Source organism: Lutjanus erythropterus, chromosome 4, assembly GCF_056507025.1.
Source record: "Lutjanus erythropterus isolate fLutEry1 chromosome 4, fLutEry1.hap2, whole genome shotgun sequence".
Classification (NCBI taxonomy): domain Eukaryota; kingdom Metazoa; phylum Chordata; class Actinopteri; order Lutjaniformes; family Lutjanidae; genus Lutjanus; species Lutjanus erythropterus.
This window is the reverse complement of record NC_139320.1, coordinates 9,547,946-9,569,430: the sequence shown is the minus strand read 5'-3', so window position 1 is coordinate 9,569,430 and position 21,485 is coordinate 9,547,946. Positions and strand designations below refer to the sequence as shown.

Below are 21,485 nucleotides of genomic sequence, written 5' to 3'. Positions count from 1 at the left end.
AAGGATAGAGGAACACCAGCCCCATTTGTACCCAGAGCGAGGTGGCGTGTACTTTAACATTCCCCGCGCATCCCGACAAAGAGCACTAATTATAAATAAATTAGGGACACGACACGGTGTGCCACAGGGGGACCAGCCAGAGCAGTCACAGAATAGAGAGACTGATAGAGAGAGAAGAGGGTGTGTAAAAAGAAACAGAGAGAGGTAGGAGGGGAGGAGGGAGAGGAGGAGAAGACAGAGAAGAGCAGACAGGAGAGATTTGGCAATGACATAGAGGAGCAAGTAGGAGAAGAAAGTAGATAAGAAAATAGAGGAATGGAGCACGAGGAGGCCTGGGGATAGAGGGAGAGGTGGGAGGGAGTGTAAGCGAGCGGGTATACAAGGCCTGAATCCTCAAAATATAGCTTGAACATACATCTGCTGCCAAAAAACTGACAAGATTCTCTCTAGATGACAGAAGCAGTGCAATATGTTTGAACAGAGATAGAAAAAGGTGGCAGGGAAATTAACAACCAAAATGAAACAGAGAGAGGCAGCGTCTTCAAAAAAAAAAAAAAAAAAAAAAAAACACACCCGATACAAGATGAACTCTGCAGAAAGAGAAAATTATCTGCCGCGGATCTGTTAGAAATGGATTGGTTGTTATTTTAGAAGTAAATAATACAAATCTGATTAAGCAAATACTATACAATAATCATAAGGTGGTGATATCTAGCAGAGTGTTCTACACACACTAGTAGTCAACACTCCCGACCTGTCACTCAAGCTTATCTAAGATGACTTGTCAACCAAGCAAGTCCATGTCAAGAGACTGCCGTGTGTGTGTGTGGAGGGAAGAGAGATCTGTTTCTGTTTCTTCACACAAACACACACACACGCTCACGCCCGCGTTTGTTTGTTGCACGGTGTGTGTTTAGCGTACGTGTGTGTGTGCAGGGAGAGAACCTCCTCGCCACTATCTAAATGGATCACACTTCAGAGTGTGCCGCCATTTCTCAGAAGCTGCCATCTCCACGCAGACAGACAGACAGACAGCCAGACACACAGACAGGAAGGCAGGCAGGCAGACTGGGGGGTGGGAGACGGGCTCAGCCGGCTTGCTCCACTCAAGGTTATGTCCTGCCTGAAGTTGAGAACTGATGACTGTCGCCACAGCGGGAAAATGTTGCCCGAGTCCAAGAGGAAAAATAACCGTGGTCTTTACTTGCAGGCGTTTCTCTGCACGGTGTGAGGTGAATGTCTTAAATGAATGAACCCAGTGAGCATGAGCCAGGTTTTGATTTAGCTGAAAACTGGTTGATAATCGGTCTGAATATCTAAGACCTCTATTCATTTGGCTAAAATGTGGTTATGGCCTTTTCTGACAAGAAAACATCGTTATATAAGCAGAATATTGCTCTCTCCAAACCAACTAGACTCCTTTGACAAAAACAGTCATTTTACCTTGCAGAGCATGGGAGTTGATGGTCTTTTGTTGCCTTGATCGATCGGCTACTTAGTTTGTGTTATTGTGTGACTTTGGAGAATCCACACTAAACTTGTTAAACACAAAACAAGGCAGCAGCAGACCAGCAACTGCTGTGTTCGGTGAGGTAAAATTTTTCTAATAGAGTCTGACCGGTTTGCAGAGAGTAACAGCTGGCTTATATAACAGTGATGTCCTATCAGAAAAGTGGTAAAAATATTCTAAATTTAGCATACACCGATTTTGATTTTCAATTCTTAGGAGGCTAAAATTACAACATTGAGTTCTAGTTGGAAACTAGTTAATATTCAGTCTGAATGTCTAAGACATCTTTTCACCCTGTTTTCAACCAGCTGAAATGCAGTTGCAATATCAAGGTGTCACAATACACACATTTGTTTAATAATTCTCGTTATTTGTTCAGTTTTTTCCATTGAAAGGGAGACGATATTAATTAGTATGAAGGCATTTCTCCCAAGTCATATTTCACTGTTAGGTGAAATCTGGTCTATGTAAAGACGTAATCTCAAAGCAACAGGCTGCCTGTTGTCAACCAGAAGTCTTCAGGAAGTGGGAAAAGTTCTTGATGTAAAATAAGAAATTGTGCCGTGGCCTAATGCACGTGTGAGTTTGATTACACTCAGCACGGCTGTGCCACGTCCACTGGAGCTGATCGTTGCCATTCTACACAATGCTTGTGATTCCACCAGCAGCACTGCAGCGCATCCCAGAAGCTGCTTCAAATACATGCCTGCTCTATTTTTGGCAGATGCCCCATCAATCTCTGCAGAGCAGATCAAGCAGCCAGGAAGTCAGATACAGAAACGGCATAAAGAATCTGGTCAGTTTTCAAAATAAAAGACCCCGAGCAGACTGGCAATCACAAAAACAGACAAAAAAAGAAACTAGTTAACTACATAGCCGATTTAACCATGGTAGAAGCACAAAAAGCAAAGAAAGAGGACAAAATTAACAAAGTCTGAGCAAGTCTACATAATCAGGTGGCAAAAAGCTCCATTTGTGAAACGCTGCTGGTGGGACATGCAACCATGTGGAGGATGGATAAAAACTGTGACACAGATGTGCCCTGCCCTTTGGAATCGGCAGGTTACACATGGTGCTATTATCCAGGCAACTGGGATTCAAGAACTACCTTTTCAAATTTTTCTATAGCTTTCAACTGAGAAATTTTGATGTTGTTTCTCAGTGAGGGTCCAAGGGTCCTATTGTTTGCACAGTGTAGAGGATGAAAAATGTCACTGCTGCAAATCTCAGTGAAATATGGTCAGAATGTGAACATTCAATCAACTTCTTCAAATAGTCTGTGACAAAACTTTCACTTTCCTTTCACAAGTGACCATAGTCGTTTTTTAAACGTCTTGTCACTGGAAAAATGCTCACTGGGAAGTAAACAACCTGGCTGGACAATAAAGCCAGGAGACATATATCGTCTCCCGAACAACTGCTTTGTGTCTTTCTTCTGGGCCAGGGGGTCAGAGGTCAGCCGACTGTGACACAGACAGAGAAAGGTCGACTGACTGACCTGCGATTGGCCCCTTGACATGGCGACCCCCCACTGACACCGCGGTAGCCATGGCTACTGAGCTGCAGACAAACATGATGTCAGTATAAGATGATGAGGAGGGGTGAGGTGCAGGAGAGAGGTCAAATAAAACTCATCTAAGATTCCCCTCGACACACGTACATTCACACACAACTAATCTCCCATTAAAAATCATTACTTTAAGATTAGATGACTCTCGTCGTGCCTGATTTTTGCAGAACCAACACACGCAGAAAGATCTGCAAAGTGCAAATGCTATAAAAGCATCAGGGTCTCCATTATCAAAGTCTATCCTTGTGTCTATAGTCTCTAAACTTTCTGCACGGAGGAGAGTTAAAGAAGAAGAAAGGTAAAGAAGGGAGGGAAGACAAGAGAGGAGCAGCTTGTTGCATTAGCATTCCACCAGCAGAGAGGCTGTCTGTTTGCCTCTGGCAGCAGCCGAGAGAGGGGGACACTCTCTGCATCCTCACACAGCTCGTCTATCTCTCCCCTCTGTCACTGTCTATCTCTCGCTCTGTCTGTCTCTGCCTGTCTCCCTCTCGCCGAGTCTGTCTGTTACGTTTCTGCCTCCACTCTGCCACTGCCTGTCACTGTTTTTCTCCACTCTGGACAATTTTCTCTGCAGTCTTCTTGCATCTTCCCATCACTCTATCTCACACTGTCATCTTTCTGTTTATCTTTCTTGCCGCTAATTTCTATTTTTGCCCCCTTTTCTCTTCATCTTATTCTCATTCGAGACCTCGTGTGCCCCCCACAGTCTCCTTTAGAAACCAGACTGTTGTTTGCCGGTGAGAAAACCGAACAGCTCGAGCCATGACGGCTAGAAGTGAGTCATAAGGGTACGCATTGTATCATGGTGTCAGCTGGTGTGTGTCTGTGTGTGCACTTAAATGTAATATGTTTATTTATCAATAATAGATATAAAGCAAATAAATATATACTCACACATGCACAAACACACACTCCTGAAACATGTCTGTACACATGCTGTATCACAATCCATTTCTTTTATAATCACATCATTAGCTCCCATTAAAATTGCAAATATAATATAGACAAATTGTGCAGGTCAATCTGAAGTCAAAATTTAATTCTATGACAATGTTGCTGAATCATACACGTGTGTAGATACAGTCATACAAGTCTGTGTTGCAGGATGCCAGTTAAGTGCAACGGCAAACTCCCTCTTTGTTGCCATGGTGACTTTAATAAACACGAGCCTTGACCACTCCACACATGCAGATACATAAAAAGCAATCCATTAAATAATATCATGTTCATTTTCAATTATTCATTGAATGTATTAAAGGTTGCATTTTTGCATTAATTATTAAATGTAATTCCTTCTGTAAATGAATACAAGAAGGAAAATGGAAGAACGCAGCCAAAAGCAAAACATGAGATTTCATTTCCTTCTCTCAGACTGTCCAGCAGTCTGCAGGGGAAAAAAAGCTGTTCATTTACCATCTTATCTTTATTATAGGATGACAACAAGTGGACAAATGTACTGTGTAGTCCAGAAATAGCAGGACAGCGATTACAATGTTTAGGTTTTGTACTCAGAATTGGATTTGAAATAAGGGTCAAGTGTTGACCTGCAGCTTTCAAGGATATTTGTAACCATCTGGGAATCAGAACAGTTTTCATACAAACACAAAGCGAAGCTGGTTACAGTACAGATGCAGTAGTGCATCACCAGCAATTTGACTGTTAGTGGTTTTTACGGATCCATAGACAGTGTATTACCTGCAGTAGCTGGCAGTCAACAGGCCCCCAGTTTGGAGAGGCAGAGAAGAGTACCAACATGGAGGCTTAGCAATGTACACTGCTGTGCACAGGCTCAACAGCAAAATGTACTTTAGCCACCCAAAAAATCAGTATCACCTAGTATCAATTTATGTGTACACTATATTCAGAATATTTTCTCTGCTTACCTTAGCCTTTCCTGATCGGAAACAGTCTCTGTGTGTTCAGCTCTCACTACTTTTGTAGCTTAACTAAATCTCAACAACAAAATAAGGTGTTTGTTCTCTGTTTAACAGACCCTCGACTTGAGCTAAGTTTGTCTTCCATTAAAAGACACCTTCAAGCAGGTAGGCCTGCTATAATGCAGATGCAAATCCCTGTCATGCCAAGACGATGTGCCAAGTGAAACCAGGTCACATATGGAAAAGGTTCTGTTTGGCTGCTGACCCTGTCCTCAGCAGTACAATGCTGAGCCTTCACATGTGCTTTTCTCTGCTTTTCCAAACTGGGAGCATCTAGTGTAGTTTATTGTAAATTAATACAATGGCTATGGTACCACATAGAACCCAATTTCAAATAATCATAACTATCCCTATCCCCTTTTTTTTTAAAATCTATATGTACTCATTATATTCAGCCACTACAGATAAAAAAAAGGGCCACAGTTGTTAGACTATACACACCTCTGATATGAATTAAACACTCAGATTAAAGTTGAAAGCATCAGATAGTAATTTCTTCATTAAATCCAATTTGCTGGATTGACTGTTTCATACAGCACCTCTGTTGAACAGATGTCAAAAGCTGCTTTACAATAACAGATAAAAGTGACAGAATATAGAGTGGAGACACAACATAAGAATGAAATGTAAACCAATAAAAAATAAAAAAATATTTGGCAGGATCACTTCTTGTTTGAGGTGTTCTTTGGACAGGGACACCTGTACACAAAAATCACAAAAATTCCAAGACACCGTCCTTTAAAACATTTAAAATGCCTTTGTTGTCACAGCACGGTCATATCAGGCCTTAAAAAAACAAACTCAGAAGTGTTTCAGCATCAGGCCTTTGTCAGGGAGTCAGAAAAAGAAAACTAAAACCAACACAGAGCCAAAACAACAAAAATGTGTCACTGTCCCAGTACTTACAGAACGCACTGTTTACAGGTGTGTGCACCCATCTGATTTGAACTGTGAAGAGAGGAAAAGTGCTTTTCAACTCGTCAAGATCCAGTCTGTCTTCTTTGCCATGAAAGATGCCAAACACTAAGAGAATTGAACTTTTGTCAGCGTTTTCCACCTAAGAGGTGGCGCTTTGCGACTATCCAGCACCACTTCACTTTCTGCCTTTCTCTACTGAAAACAATGCACATTTGCTTTGCTATCAACCACATACTGCAACAAAGTGGATGCAGCTTAAAACATATTCAGACATGAATGCACAAAAAAACCCTTAATGAAAACATTAAATCACGATAGAACAAAATTACCATATCAGTACGATGAGTACTCGCCATAATACTCTGATGATTACTCTGCTTTATCAAATTTAATTAGATTATAAAGGCTTAGCCTCCAAATAGCTGTGGGTAAGTAAATCATGTGCCATTCAGGAGCTGAGCTAAAGCCAAGCCAACTCTGTACTGTAGCCACAGAGACTAAAATGCATTCGAACAAATTAATAGTCCATTAAATAAAAGCAAAACTCTGCCGGCTAATAGTGCCTTAAAAGCATATTAGCATTAGAACAGGATAGACACTCATTTGTCTGCTAAGAGAGTGTTTTAGCAGTGAGAAACTCAGGGATGAGTTTGCAGCCTTGTGTTTCTTCCTTTACATACATGTGACATCTGGTGGAGGTCTTTATCCCTACAGTGCAGTGAGTGATGCTTCGACCTAACCCTGACTCGATCAATTCTTTCTCCCCCCCCCACCACTTTCTTTCCTTTTCCTACATTGTCACTGAAACTCATCCTTCTCATTTAAAAGCTACTGTATCTCCCTTGTCTCAATTAATCTCACTCTCTCCCTCTGTTTGCCCTTCCGCTTTTCCACTCCCCCATAGCCCTGCATCCATCTTGTTGCCGCCCTCCCCCCTTCCTTCCCCTCTTCAGGCCCGGCCACCACTCTGGTATTCCCAAAGTCATCTGCAATCAGACATCTTCAATGGATTAATTACACTGTCCTCACACAGCTTGATTGAGCATCTAACATCTACACCCCACCTCCTCAGACCCCCCGTGCTCCTTCCTCACCTCCACCCACTTACAGACCTTTCTTCTTAGCCACTTTTCATCTTCCTCTCCTCTTCCCTCCTTCTTTCCTTCCATTTCATCTCCTCTAAAGCTCCTACCTTCAACTCCTTCGACCCCACCCCAACCTCCCATTCTCTAAAATGGCCACAGCGGTCGTCCCCCTCTTCTCTGGGCTAGGGAGCCTCGCTAATTGGACATCGATTGGCAGGATCCTCTCCATGATCTCTCCTGAATATCGGGATCACGCTAATTGAAGAATTAACTTAGGTGAGACTTGAACCTGGAAAAAGCAGAAGGCAAAGATAGGCGAAGACAGACAAAATGCTTCAGCTTAAAGAAATACAATAACATACAGACGAGAGCACAGCCGGGCGCACGCACGGCTGCTCGTGTACAAAATGGGGAAAAGACATGAAAGGAATTGAAGCTCCCTCAAAGATAAATAGTATAGACAATCTGCAACATGGTAGGATTCACAAAATGTTTTATTGATCATTATTATCTGATGTGAAGTAACTTTAATCACCTGAGCTCCCATTAACTACCTTAATGAAATATGAAAAAAATATAACATTCTCCAGGGGCCGTATTAAAAAAACCTGTGGTCTTAAGTCTTAAGTTAAGATATGGTATTACAGAACAAATGAGCAACTTTGAGTAATTTTAGAAATTATACATTATCTTACTTCATCCTATTCGAACTCAGGTTAGGAAATCCTAAACAAGTTGCTAAGTAATGTTGGATTGGGTGTTATGTCTGTTACCTAGCAACCGACATTGGTTTTTCATCTCATCAAGACAAACAACTTACTGTAACATACCATAAAACATGCAAAAACAATGTTAATTTCAACACGGATGAGTTAGAGGTGTTGTAGCATCTGGAGAGAGATTTTGTTTTAGGAAATTTACAACAATGTTAACTCAGACAATAAAAGAAAGAAAGTATTTGCCATACCTGGCAGCCATGTGTAAAAGAAATAATGTTAATAATGTTGCTACTCTTAGCAAAGACTAATATTAACAAACACTATCATTAGATACTATTAGCAAACTCCACGGTTAGTAAACACTTCCTTTACCTACCATGAGCTACTGTTAGCCAACACCAACTTTAACGACTGTTATCAAACACTACCATTAACTAGTTAGTTAGTTAGCTTAGTAAGTTTGCTACTACTACAAGTGAAAAACTGAAAGTTAGGACCGTTTTCCTAAAGTTAAAAGGGTTTATTTTATATTTTTGGATGTTTGTTTGTTTTATTGTATATTTTTCATCTGTTATTCCATAGTGAATATAATATATACACAAAACACAAACTACAATATAAAACAACAAGTTAGCAACAATAAAAAAACCTGACAATGACAAAAGTTAAATTTAAGAAGAAATGGTATAATTTGCAGTGGTTTATGGGACAATCTTCACTCTTAAAATAATTATGTACACAGTCTTGTACCTTTGCCCTTTTCACCATTTTCCAATCAGCTTTTGTTCCAAGTCAAATTTTGTATGGTCACAATTCGTCTTGTAGTTGGTTGGCTTGCTTCCCGGCTTAAAACTCTTTATATAAGGATTTTTTGAAATGTCAACATAGGGAATGAATGGAACCTGGGGCTGCAAAACAGTTCAGGTGGGATCTGCAAGTTAGGAAGTTTTTGTAAAACGTCCGTAGAGGATCATTTAAACTACCAGCCTATCTTTACTCATGTTTAGGACATAAACACACACGGTCTCTTTTTCACTCCTCCCTCCAACACACACATGCACTTCACATCAATCATGGATCCCAGTCCATAACCCCAAAAGCAGAGTGCTGCTTTGAGTCATTCTAAAATCATGATGGATGACAACTTCCCAAAGCAATCCCTCTGTGTGCCAGCATCATTTAACTAAAGGCATCAACCTGCCCCAGCCAATACCACTCCTCTGTTTTCCCCGGCCTGAGAGCGCCAGACCTGCCGTCCAAACCCCTGACATGATTCTGAAAAAAATCCTCCCGACGAGACATATATGAAGGCTGCCACAGAAAGGATGAGCTTCACCCAAGTTTCTGATCATGAATCGGTATCGTCTACCCCCTTTCCTCCGTCTTTCACAAGCGGTATAGATGACGAGAGACGAGATTGCGGGGAGGTTAAGCTGACCTCAGGCTCACGCTTTGGAGCTGGCTTACCCTGGAGTGTGAGATGACAAAACATTTAGCCCGATCTCACTTGCAGCTCACTGACAGGCTGAAACAAAAGAACAGCCTCGGAGGAATTTAAAATCATTGAATGAATGTCAATTAATTTCACAGGACGGAGTTGAATTGATTAGAATATAAAACAATCTTTCTTGAAAGCAAAGGGGAATTGATGTCCAAGGCCTTCAAACAACGAGAGTGGGAAGACAGAAAACCGACAGAATGAAAGAAAGACGGTTTTTGTGTGTATGTGCCCAGGTGTATGTGTGTGAGTGTGTTTGTGTGTCTGTGTGTGTGTGTGTGAGCTCAGCAGTTGTGCTGCACGCTTGGCTGGCGGGGTGTGTGTAAAGTAATTAACATGATAGCCTCCCTCTCAGCCTGATAGCCTGTTCCCTGCAGCGAGGTCGTTCAACAGACACCAACAGACACCTGAGCTGCGTCTCAGACACAACCCTGGAACGCATCTCTAATGCAAACACACACAAACATGTTCACCCCACATATGCCTCGTACCAACAAATACTGCGAGCACACAGCTATCAGCAGAAATGACACGGTACATGTATACCTGTCAGCAGCATATTGCATGATAGCTGACAAACGCTTTATTCAAAATACACTGACATTCATTAATTCACCTTGACAATCATGAAGAGAAAATGCAAAATATACCTTTAAGAGACAATATGGAGGCAAGAAATTGACATAATAAGGGAGATACTACCTTCACCAATACTATTTTTCAATATTACATATTTGATACAACACAATATTATAACACTTGATAGCACCAAATGTCAGGTCCAAATTGCATGCATTTTCCTTAACAGACAGCTGAAATGCTAACAATTTATTAATCAGTTAATCGCTGATAATTAGTAAGATACAAAACATACTCTTTTCTCTTTTTATTTTTTCTGTTTTCTCTTTTTTTTTTATTTCTTTCAGTTAAAGTTTCCTTATTCAGCAAATGGCTCTGCCAAACAAAACAATTTTTACCAGCGATTAATCAATTGATGATTAATCATTAATATCCTGAATCATAAGTACCAAAGCTGTAAAAAAGAAAAGATGTGCGAGCTCATTCAAGACCTCGGTTCAGTTTAGTCTTCATTTTCTTGCCTGCTGAAGCAAAAGAGTGCTCAATGCCTTTTTTGTACCAGCACTATGTGCAGGTTGTTAATTAAAAAAAAAAAAAGGAAAGAATAAACAATTTGTCTTATTTTGTGTGCCAAGCATTTTTTTTTCTTTTTGCTGTGGTATTGAAAAAGGTATCAAGAACTGTTTATTTAATTCAAGTATTATATTGAAGTTTAAATTTCTGGTATTGTGACAACTGTACCAAATATTTTATTTTACAGAGAATGTGAGGACAAGCACATCCAAATCTGAACTAGATAGGATACTGATATATACCTTTTCTTTAAAGCAGCTATAATCTATATTTTTATGATACTGTATCAAATGACAGTGAAAACACTGTGACAATGTGAAAAAGGGTCACATGTAGTGGATATCACCAGCATTTGCAGCTCCCCTCAGCTTTACTGAGCTTCATGAGTTTATGAGTTTCAGCTCATTTTTTTAGCTGTCTGGCTACAATTGTACTGTTTTGGTTCACTCCCATCACTCCCAAACCCACTGTTTACTACCTGCTCACCACCAAACAACAGACAGATACAGTTAGTGATTAGCTGGTGACCAGATGTTTTCCTCAGAAGGTGGTGGAGACCAAACACAGAGGTAAAAGAGAGGAACTATTGGGCTTGCACTCATCAACTGACCGAACACACAACTTCAAATGAAACATACTGTTGCTCCAAAACTGCTGGACATGTAAATAAGCAAGTTCACCATATCAGCAAGTGTCCAAAAAATCAGTTACTGCAGGATGTCTGTGAACGTTCTCAATCGTCCAGGTCATTGTAACCTCAAGAAAAGATTCAATCTGGACTTGTTTATAGGTCTTTGAAGACGTTTCGTCTCTCACCCAAGAAGCTTCATCAGTCCAGTTGCCTTCGATTTAATCTTTTCTTGAGACACTTATTGCAGGTTTCAATCATGATAAATTTTTGGAGATTACCTAAATTCTTTATGAGAATATAAGTGTTCAAGGACGGATTATGCCAAGTCGAACTCATGACCAGTGAGTTAAGACCAATTAGAAGTCTCATCTCTTGTCATGAATATGACGCACATCTTTACGTTTGTAATGTGTCACCATCTAACTGGTTCAGCCATAAGAAACATAGAGCCCGGTCTTACAAAATCGTTACATGTGCTCAGTGTTTTCACCCACCTCTACTACAGGCCATAGGAAAATTCTGTATTTTAAATTTTGGGTTGGTCTGTCCCTTTAAAATAGACCATGTCTCCAACAATTTGGCAATACAGTAAATATGATATAAAAAAGGAAAACAAATAAATTAACTTTCATGTAGATATTCTGTTCAGATATAACTGGCCTTGGCCAATATTACACATTTTGAATATAGTCATTAGTTTTTCAGACTATAGTCATCAGTCATTAAAATCTGTCATGCAGATTTTGATTTTGCTAACTAAAAAACAAACAAACATGATGGGACCAAAACCTGGTGGAGGTAACAAGGCAATCCATATGAAAACTGCTGGCCAACACAATGCTGATAATATCCTTCCCTTTCCTTCCAGTACAATCTATTGTTTCCCTTGTCTTTATCCCTCATAACCCCGGGACCTTCACTCTGGTCCTCTAATCCTAAAACTGTGGCTTGGCGCAGACCCCCAAACACCCCGCTCAGCCCCACACAGCCCTCATTTGCTAAAGGATTAGAGTGAGGGCAGTGAGGTCAAAGTGAGGCCACCGCCAGAGAGCCTAAAAAAGAAGAAATGCACACACACCAGGGAGCACAGAGCCGCGAATACACACACATTAGCATTGTGTAAACTCTGCGCACATGACACTGCTTTAACACACACACACACACACACACACAGTCTGAGGAGCATAACAGCATTATGTATTCACATACTGTAGGTGTGTAGGCAGGACCCTCATCCCCAGACACGAACTGAAACAGAGACACAAATTTGCATGAGCATGTGCAGAACTAAATAAATTGACCTTAACTCTCTAAGTCAAAAAAACACTAATACATATTTGTGCGACTTTAAAAAACCAGGGTCAAATAACAACTTCAGAGAGAGGAAGGCCGCTGATGAATCGCAGCAACTTTAAGGCGCCATGAAGCGCACCTTGGAAAGAAGTCTAAGTGCGAGCGAAAGACAGGAGGGAGAGTCAGCAAGAGAAGAAAAGTGATTGTCAGGGAGAGAAGAAACATCACTCTGAAAACTTCTAAAGAAGGCCCTGCTCTGGGTTTTAAATGCTCTCCTCCCTCTATCACTCCCTCTCTCTTCCCACTTTCCTCTCATCCCTTTCATGAATTAAAAGCACGGCCGGTCTGTGGGGAGAAGCATAGTTAATTCCGATCAGATCTCCTCCTCCCCCCTCTCCGCCTTCCCCCACCCTCCCTCTCTCCTCCCTGGGCGACGGTTGCCGTGCAGTCTGACAGACGGAGATGGGATCTGACAGTAAACAGGCGTGTGGATGCCCAGCGCGTGATTGACACGTAGGCAGGTCGGCGGGGGCCCGCCCCCCTCCTAATCCTGCCCTGTCAGCTCTAATTGGGGAGGTGGGGCTCTGTGTCACCAAGGTGACTGATTGACAGGACCCCAGCTTTGCATAGATATGAGGGAAAGGTGGGGAGGTTCACGCATGGCATAACACTGTTAACACTACTATACTGCTAATAGAGATGTGTGTGTGTGTGTGTGTGTGTGTGTGTGTGTGTGTGTGTGTGTGTGTGTGTGTGTGTGTGTGTGTGTGTGTGTGTGTGTCTGCTCGGATGCCCAGATGCAGGTGAACACACTCAAGAACATGGCTGAGCACACAAATAAACCCACAACAATAACCATGAACAAAATCGACATGCATACAGAATGTCTGAACGCAGAGTGCATCCACAAATACACACACACACACACACACACACACACACACACACACACACTCACACACACACACACACACACACACACAATCTCTTGACATGCTGTGATGAAGAGCAGAGGTTGTAAATGCTACAAGTACTGAGATACAGGATGCAGGAAGCAGCGATTCAGAGATCTTCACCATGTCAAGGCCAATGAACGACACGGTGTGTCATCTTTGGGTCAGGACCCCCTAAAAGACGGTGATCAGCGAGGCTGTTCTTCGGCACTGCAATATTTTAAGCTAAATACTAATGTTAGCACGCTAAATTGCTCACAATGACAATTTTAACATGCTGAATTTTAGTCAGTATAATCAAGGATGGTTCAGAAGGACAAAGCACACTTTAGATCAGGGATTTTCAAAGTCTGAGACTGTGGGCCTCCCCTCAGACAACATTTGGAGAAAGGTGCTCCCCTGAAGTTTACTTGCTTAGTTTTGCTCAATTCTTGGATGTTTATGTGATTATGATTGTGTCATTTGATTTAACATTCAACAAATGAGCCAAGATAGCCTAATACTGCTGTTTAACTTCAGACTTCTACAAATACATAAAAAAAAATCTGTCCAAAGGCTTTTATTAGTTTCTGACACTGATACCCCTTTTCCATACACGTCCAGCACGGCAGGGATTTGAACTTCCATTACAGCAGGACTACCTGCTTGAAGGTGTGTCTCATGACTGAGGACGAGCAGCTTAGCTCAAGTCAAGCAGTTGTAAAATGGCAAATAAACACTGAACTTACCATAAACTTCTATTATGAAGCAGCAAAACCAGGTTTTCATCAGCAGTAACTTGACATGTTTTCTGTAGGGTTGAAAGCAAACTTGAGAGTAAAATACAGCAGATACCTGAATGTAATAACAGCACCACAGGAGAGAAACTAAACTTCCAACCACAGAATTTAGCTGCTAAAGAACTGAAGTGACCACAGTCTGCTTTTAAAAACGTCTTTCTGCTCTCCTGCACAGACAAGAGTTGATTATCACGGCACATGCTTTTTGAGGGGGAGCGAGGGTTGTCATGGGTTGGCCATTGTTAGCAAACATCACAGTAGCCCGGTTGGAGGCAGGTTGGGCTCGCTTTGGCCCCCCTCCAAAGTCTGTCCATCTCGGGAGCGACTCAACACAGCTCGGCACAATAAAAGTGGTACTGGAAATACAAATCGACATGGTAGGGTTTGACTCAGCACGGCCAAAAGTGCCAGTGGAAAAGTGGGAAAAACACTAAAATTCCACAAACCTGTATCTCTGCCACCTCTGTTTTAGAGTCATGTCTTGTATTTGTGTCACATGGGTTTCAACACTGTCCCGCTCCATTAGGAGACTAGCAGCGGGTCCTTAGTCTTTTCTCTCTAATGGGAGTGAATGTGAAGTGAATGTGAGCACAGTGAATGTGGGAAGTGTTGGGTCTCTGTATAGAAATGTAAAGAATATGGTCTAGGCCTGCTCAGTATCCTGAGACATCTTCTGTAATGATTTGGTGCTATGTAAATAAATTTGAATCTTTCAAAAGCCACATATCTAGCAACATTGTTACACTAAAATGACATTTCCAGACAGACAAATTGAGAGAAAATTAACTTTGAGACCTATCTCTGTGTCAGCAACGCACTCTTGTGCACTCTGGTAACACAGATATGCTTTATAACAATATTAAGCACAGGCTAGCACACAGGGGTTTTCAAAGTGGGAGTCCAGCCTCCCCAGGGGGCCCCCAAACAGTTTCAGGGGAAGCTCAGTCAATGGAAGTGAAAAATGATCACAGTAGTTATCAAAGGGACACTGAATAGAATAGCCTAAATGTGTGATTTTGTTAAACAGATGTGGAATTTTAGTGTTTTTCCCACTTTCACAGAGTCCAAAATTGATAAGTGCCTTTGGACAGACCTTTTTATGTATTTGGTGTAGTCTGACGTTTGACGAGGTCAAACAGCAATATTAGACTATCATGACTCAATTAGTGACTGTCTGTTTAAAAATGATCCCGTAGACATCTAGGAATGGAGCGAAACCAAGTAAGCCAATCTTATCAATCTTTGTCTGAGGGGAGTCTCGCAGTCTCAGGCTTTGAAAAGCCCTGGGCTAGCAGATAAAAAAACAAGCCGTAAAATGAGGCGCAAACATTAAATTTGTGCTGTGTCTACTGTATGTTTATCTGCTTTCATCCATCCTCATGACTTTCACAACACTTCCAAACAGGCTCATTTAGGAGACAGGAAGTGTGTACCACGTCATAACAATACTGCACCTTCTGATGCATCATCTTCTTGTAGAGGATCTTTAGTACGTTTACATTTACTGCTAACATTTACTAAACAGGACCACATACAAAGTGCATCTGAGGCTGATGGGAATGTCAGTTTTACAGATATATAGTCAAATACCAAATTATTACACAAATTACCAAAGTTATACACTTCATCCTCAGGGTAACATGAAAGTCTGAACCATCAAACCTTCAGGATATTTCACTCAACTTAACTACTTACTAACTAGCTGGAACTAATTACAGCCACTCAAATATCTGTAATTAAGTCATTTTTTGGTTACCTGTACTTCCAAGTGTCTTGTAATCTTTGTTACTTTAAAAGTCATAATTTACTAGTGAGCAAGCTTACAGTTTGAATGAATATCCAAACCTTTCATCTGCATTTTTGTAGCCAGTAAGGCTAAACAAGCTAACGAACACCATGACATATGGACGGAAAAAAACACACTGTAGCAGGCACAGGTTTGAAGAGGCGATTGTAAGATAAGATAAGATAAGATAAAGATAAGATACCGCTGAGCAGAACAGTGCAGGAGTTTGGAGTAATTTAGACAAAAGAATTGGAGAAAAAGAAGCCACTTGGAACGCCTGCTAAACATGGTTAAAAAGTAACTACTACTCTGAGTAGTTTTTGATAAGAATACTTAACACCAGTAGTTTCACTTGTAATTGAGTAATATTTCAGTAATGATTCTGAGTATTTTCCACCACTGATATTAATTTATCCTCTGAGCACCATGAATGTAGCATATAGCACATAGCAAACCATCCAATAGATATTGAAATATTACAGTCTGGATCAAAGACATAGGCCAGGCTGACAGACATTACATCATAATTTTATTTATCAATTTGTTAATTAAAACAAATGCAGTCTGACTGAACAGCTCTGCTATAAATCCTACTTTCATGAAGGATTTAATATTTTAGAGATGTGTTTATTCAGCGCTATGATCATTTTATAGAGTGTAGTTTGTAATGTTGAACTGTAAGTTATACTGAGAGGTGATCTGAATATATCATCTCAGGTGTTTTATAGCATACCATCTCACTGTCAATCTTATTTATATCAAAGATGGAAGACTAAATAAAGGCAATACTGGAGTTAAATTCTGCTACTCAAAATTCAGTTCTTTTTTTTAGACTTTTCTCTAATCTTTGCTTTTTTCTTGTGAATTCTGGACAGTTTTACATCCTCAGGCCTTTAAAAATCATTAAAATGCAGAAATCTGAGGAGGAAAAGTCACTCTGGTTAAGCTGCTCAGAATCTCACAGACATGCACAGACTATGATGAGGGGTCGCTGGTTACCCCGGCCTGCTTCATTATAAGAAGATATAAACCAAAAAGGTTTGGAACCACCGCTATAAGGGACCTAAAGTACGTGAATTTGTATTGTTAATTATACATTGCTAATTGTAAAACAACATAGCTGATATCTTTGTCTGTGAATTTATTTCAGTGACACAGTAAGTGTGTGTGAGTGCATGTGTGCATGTGCATGTGCATGTTTTGATTGACAGCTGCCACTGACCTGTGCCAGTCAGAGTGCCATGCTGCGGGGCGGTGGGGTCGATCGCTACGGAGATGACCTTCGCCCTCATCTGCATCCTGCCTTCATTAGCAGAGCCAGGCAAGGAGAATAACAACCCAATAAATTAATAAAGAGAAAGAGGGAGAGAGGAGAGAAGGAGGGGAAGGAGGGAGGGAGGGAGGGAGGGAGCGGACAAGAGGAGAGCAGGCAGAGCAAGGGTAAAAATGGGAAGGAAGGAAGTAAGCATGAGGAAAGGGCAGGGAAGGAGAGGTGCGAGAGGAAAGAGCGACGCACTGAAGTATAGAGAGCTGGGAGAGAGTGAGGAGATGGAGGGAAAAGCTGCAAATATAAAGTGTGTGTGTGTGTGTGTGTGTGTGTGTGTGTGTGTGTGTGTGTGTGTGTGTGTGTGTGTGTGTGTGTGTGTGTGTGTGTGTGTGTGTGGAGGCTAAGGGTGTGCAGTCAGCTCAGGTAGAAAAAAGCTAATGAATGAAAAGCTGAAGAGGATGCAGAGAGAATAAAATGTACATAAGCATTGAATTTATCCCTTGCAAAAAAAAATGTAAATGCAGATAAAAGATGCATCTGTAGTATATTATGATGACGCACCGAACCACAAGTCAACCGAATTAGCAAATTTACCCAAGAAGGGTTGGAAACAGATTTTGCCAAAAATATCTCTAGGGCTGATTTAGAAATGTGGCTCAGAGCCCCGTTTAAACAGAGTATTGATACATTACCATCTGTACTGGCTCTTAAATGCCAGTATAGACAGAGATGCTCTAACTGGTCCACAGAGCAGCATTTTGACAGGGCCAAATGTTCCAGATTCCCCCTCCTCCCTCTCTCATTCATGATTGGGATGAAGTTAGCATGCCAGCCACACAGCCAATGTGTTAATAAAGTATGAGGTTTAATCATCTACTATTGTACTGGATACACAGCCTTGCCGGCCTTGTTCACAAGCAGACAGAAATCGAGGAAAATACCTCAGAATACCTCCACACTCACAGTAAAACACACAGCAGAGTCCAGGGGAAGCTTGCCCCGTAAATAAATTATGAACAAGTATGTTACGCGGGATAGACTGTTGGTTGGGAGCTTTCCCAGGAGGACTGTGGTAATGATGCTTTCTCATCTTCCAGCAGAGTTGTATAGCGTACACCACCTTCCATTACTCCATCTTCGTCAGCATGATAGATGGAAAAAAAACACCAGGAGATCTGTGTTTTAGGTTTCTCAGAGGGTACCCGTTTTCAACAATGAATAGCAGAGCATGTGATTCCCAGTGTTTTTTATAATCCCACAGCCCGGTCAGATGAGCTCAAGTGGCCCACTGACTCCACCAGTCTGAACCAACTTTGAACTGGATGTTATTTAAGACTATTAATCGTGTAAAATTGGATATTGTAACAATTTTCTTTCATGAAATGTAACGGTCAGTATTCAGGGCACTTTGGTTTGCGTACCACCTGGATTGACAGTAGCTGGACATTGCAGCTATTTTTATATATACATATTTTTCTGGCTTTTTGTCTTTATTGGAAAGTAACAGCTGAAGAACGATAGGAAAGGGGTGAGAGAGAAGGAGTGACATACAGCAAAGGGTATAGACTGGAGTCAAGCCTGGGCCGCTGTGGTGAGGACTTTGTAAGCTACATGGTACGTCTGTTCTACAAAGTGAGCTACCAGGGCGACCATTATCAAACTACTTTAACCCAATTCATTCTTTACTTTTCACCAGCTGTTTTCACCAACATATCCATAAGCTACTTTCAGCTGACTATTTTAACCAAAATATAAATTAGCTACTGTTAGCTAACAATTTTAAATCATATATACTTTTAGATAACCATTTTAGCCACTATATCCATTACTTTTATGTAATTCAATCATGTAAATGTACTTTTAGCCACTATTTCAAGCATTTATCCATTACCTTACAGCTAACTATTTAAACCAATTACCTATTACTTTGACCAATTTTAATCATTTATCCACAGTACTTAGCTTGCTGTTTTACCTTTTTATTTATTACTTTCAGCTATGTTACCCATTTATCTGTAACTTTTATCTGACTATTTTACCAATTTATCCACGACTTCCAGCTGATTATCTTAACCATTTATTTATTACTTTTAGCTAACTATTTTTTCTATTAATTTAACCTTTACTGTTAACTAACTGTTTAAACTTCTCTGCTTGCTTGCTAACTAGTTTTCACACACTCTTAACTGCAACATGTGGTGTAATTTTTCTTTTTTCCAAACTAGTTATATATATATATAATATATTCCCCATGGGGATAAATAAAGACCTACATACATAACACCTCTGATTCATAGAGAAATACAATGGCAAAGACATCTAAACCACTTTCCTGACTACCACTTGTACTACAAAGACTCTGTTAAGATAACTCGTTTTGAACATTGAATGATAACGACTGAGCCAATCACAGCCAAGTCTAGCTGAGTTTGGAGCGGCAACAACACCAGCACTCTCAGGAGCAACGTGCCACCTGCCATAACCACCTAATAACACACATCACATCAACAAGACCCATCTGTTGGAAAGACACAGGTAACGTGCCTGACCCTATTTTCTCTGTCTCTGACTGAGAAGTGCTAGCTGTTCAGGGTCGAGGAGTGTGAGTGCCGGGGAGCGAGGCCTGCTGTGCTGGGGAGGAAATTCTCAGGGCGATCGATGCGGAGGATTAGGGCCGGCTTTGGGGCTCAGAGGCCTGGATCTGAGCAGTATTCTCAGTGGGGCCCCTGGGAGAGCTGGAGAGGAAAGCTGGAGGAGAGAGAAGAGGAGGGCCAGGGGAGAGAGGAGAGAAGGCTAACCTGGAACTGTCAGGAGGCTGAGAGAGGGTTGGCCAGGCTGGGAATAGAAGAGCAGTCATGGTCCCACTTGACATTATGAATGGCGCTGAAACTCTGCCACCCACTCAGATAAACACACACTGGCCGGTCTGATTGGATAAGCTGCAGAGCAAAGAGGAGGGAAGTGGAGATTTAACGTAAGAAGAAGAGAGGAAAACACATAAACACAGATGAAGTTGGTTATTTCGTTTCCTTACACTCCATCTTTTAATTTTCTTCAGGGCAAATCAGCAGTTGTCTTCTAACTTGATGAGTGCAGCACACAACAAAAGGCTCCCTCCGTCTGTGTGTCTGCCTCTGATGCTCATGATTGGTCAGCCTATTCGCCAGCTCGCCGCTCTCCCCCGGGTACAGACGGTTGGATCCATGATTCATTTTGCAATGAGGAGAAAAAAAAAAAAGGAGAGAGCGCATGTGAGAGAAGAAACAGCCAAGACCACTGGGAAATTATACGGTGGAGCGGCGTGGTGGATCTGGAATTAAACGGCATAATTAATCAAGCAAAAAAACAAGCACGTTGCTCATACATTTATTATTTGCATGTTTTCCACTTCAGGAGATGTAATCAGCAGATATACGTCGGGGCCCCCTGATCCATGTCACGGGGACCTGGAGGCCGAGAGCCCATTTCGACCACTGACCCTAAAAGCGTAAAGTGGGATCAGTTCTGCTCAACGCTTTATTTTTTTCTTCACTGACTATCATCTCCACACAATGCCCTCTGCCTCCAAAGTAATCTCCACAACAAGCAGAACAAGTCCCACAGAATCGTGTTGTTGTCTCCCTCGTCCTTTAAATTAGGGTGTCTGCAAAATTGGGTTCACAACTCCGGGCTCTCTGTGGAGTTGTTCTGCATTATGCAGTGTGTGCACTTGACCCGGTGAGGAAAAACTAGCCACTTTTAGAGAGATAGTTGGAAATATCACAGAAATATGATCACATAGCAGCAATGAGCTGACAAAACCATATAAACACCTCACAGAAAATGATAAAATCAGTAAATCCCCTTTGCAAACACACAAAGGTCACACTAAGTTGTGTGCTGATTAGCAGCACTTGCTAACCTCCAGTACAGTACGATATGTCCATCATGCGGGATCCCCATGTCAGCTGTTTCTCTATTTGGATGTTGTTTGTTGTTGGATTTTGGAATATATTGCAATAATTTTCAAGACTAGTAGTCATTTTGCAGATGCACCTGTGAGCTGGGCACAGATGATTTGGCTTATTTGAAGCTCTGTTACCTGTCTCATGTTGCTTTGAAAACTCATTTATCAAACTACTGATTACCAGGTCTGTTTTGCCCAGTCTTATTTTGTAGCTGTAAAATGCTGCTGTTTGGCATCCAACCTAATGAGACTGATCTGAATGATTTTAATGATGAATTAGTTTTAGCCCCCTTTCTGAGTCAGTGTGGTTAGTTTTGCTTTGATATTTTTGAGGCATCTTTACAAAAAGTTCATCATCAACAAGATTTAGAAAAGGCAAATTTATGATCCAGTTTCTTTCCCCCTGAAGTGCTGGTTCCTAACACTTTTGGCTTGTGATGA

General features: G+C 41.2%; 1 protein-coding gene across 1 annotated transcript in view; it reads right to left on the bottom strand.

Annotated features, from left to right (window-relative positions):
• Positions 1-21,485, bottom strand: part of npas1 (neuronal PAS domain protein 1) — a 98,137-nt gene extending 76,652 nt beyond the window's left edge. The window contains exons 1-2 of the mRNA XM_084716911.1: positions 20,133-21,485; positions 19,897-20,037 (exon numbers count right to left, since the gene is read on the bottom strand). The gene's annotated coding sequence lies outside the window, so the exon portion shown is untranslated. The remainder of the gene's footprint in view (positions 1-19,896; positions 20,038-20,132) is intronic.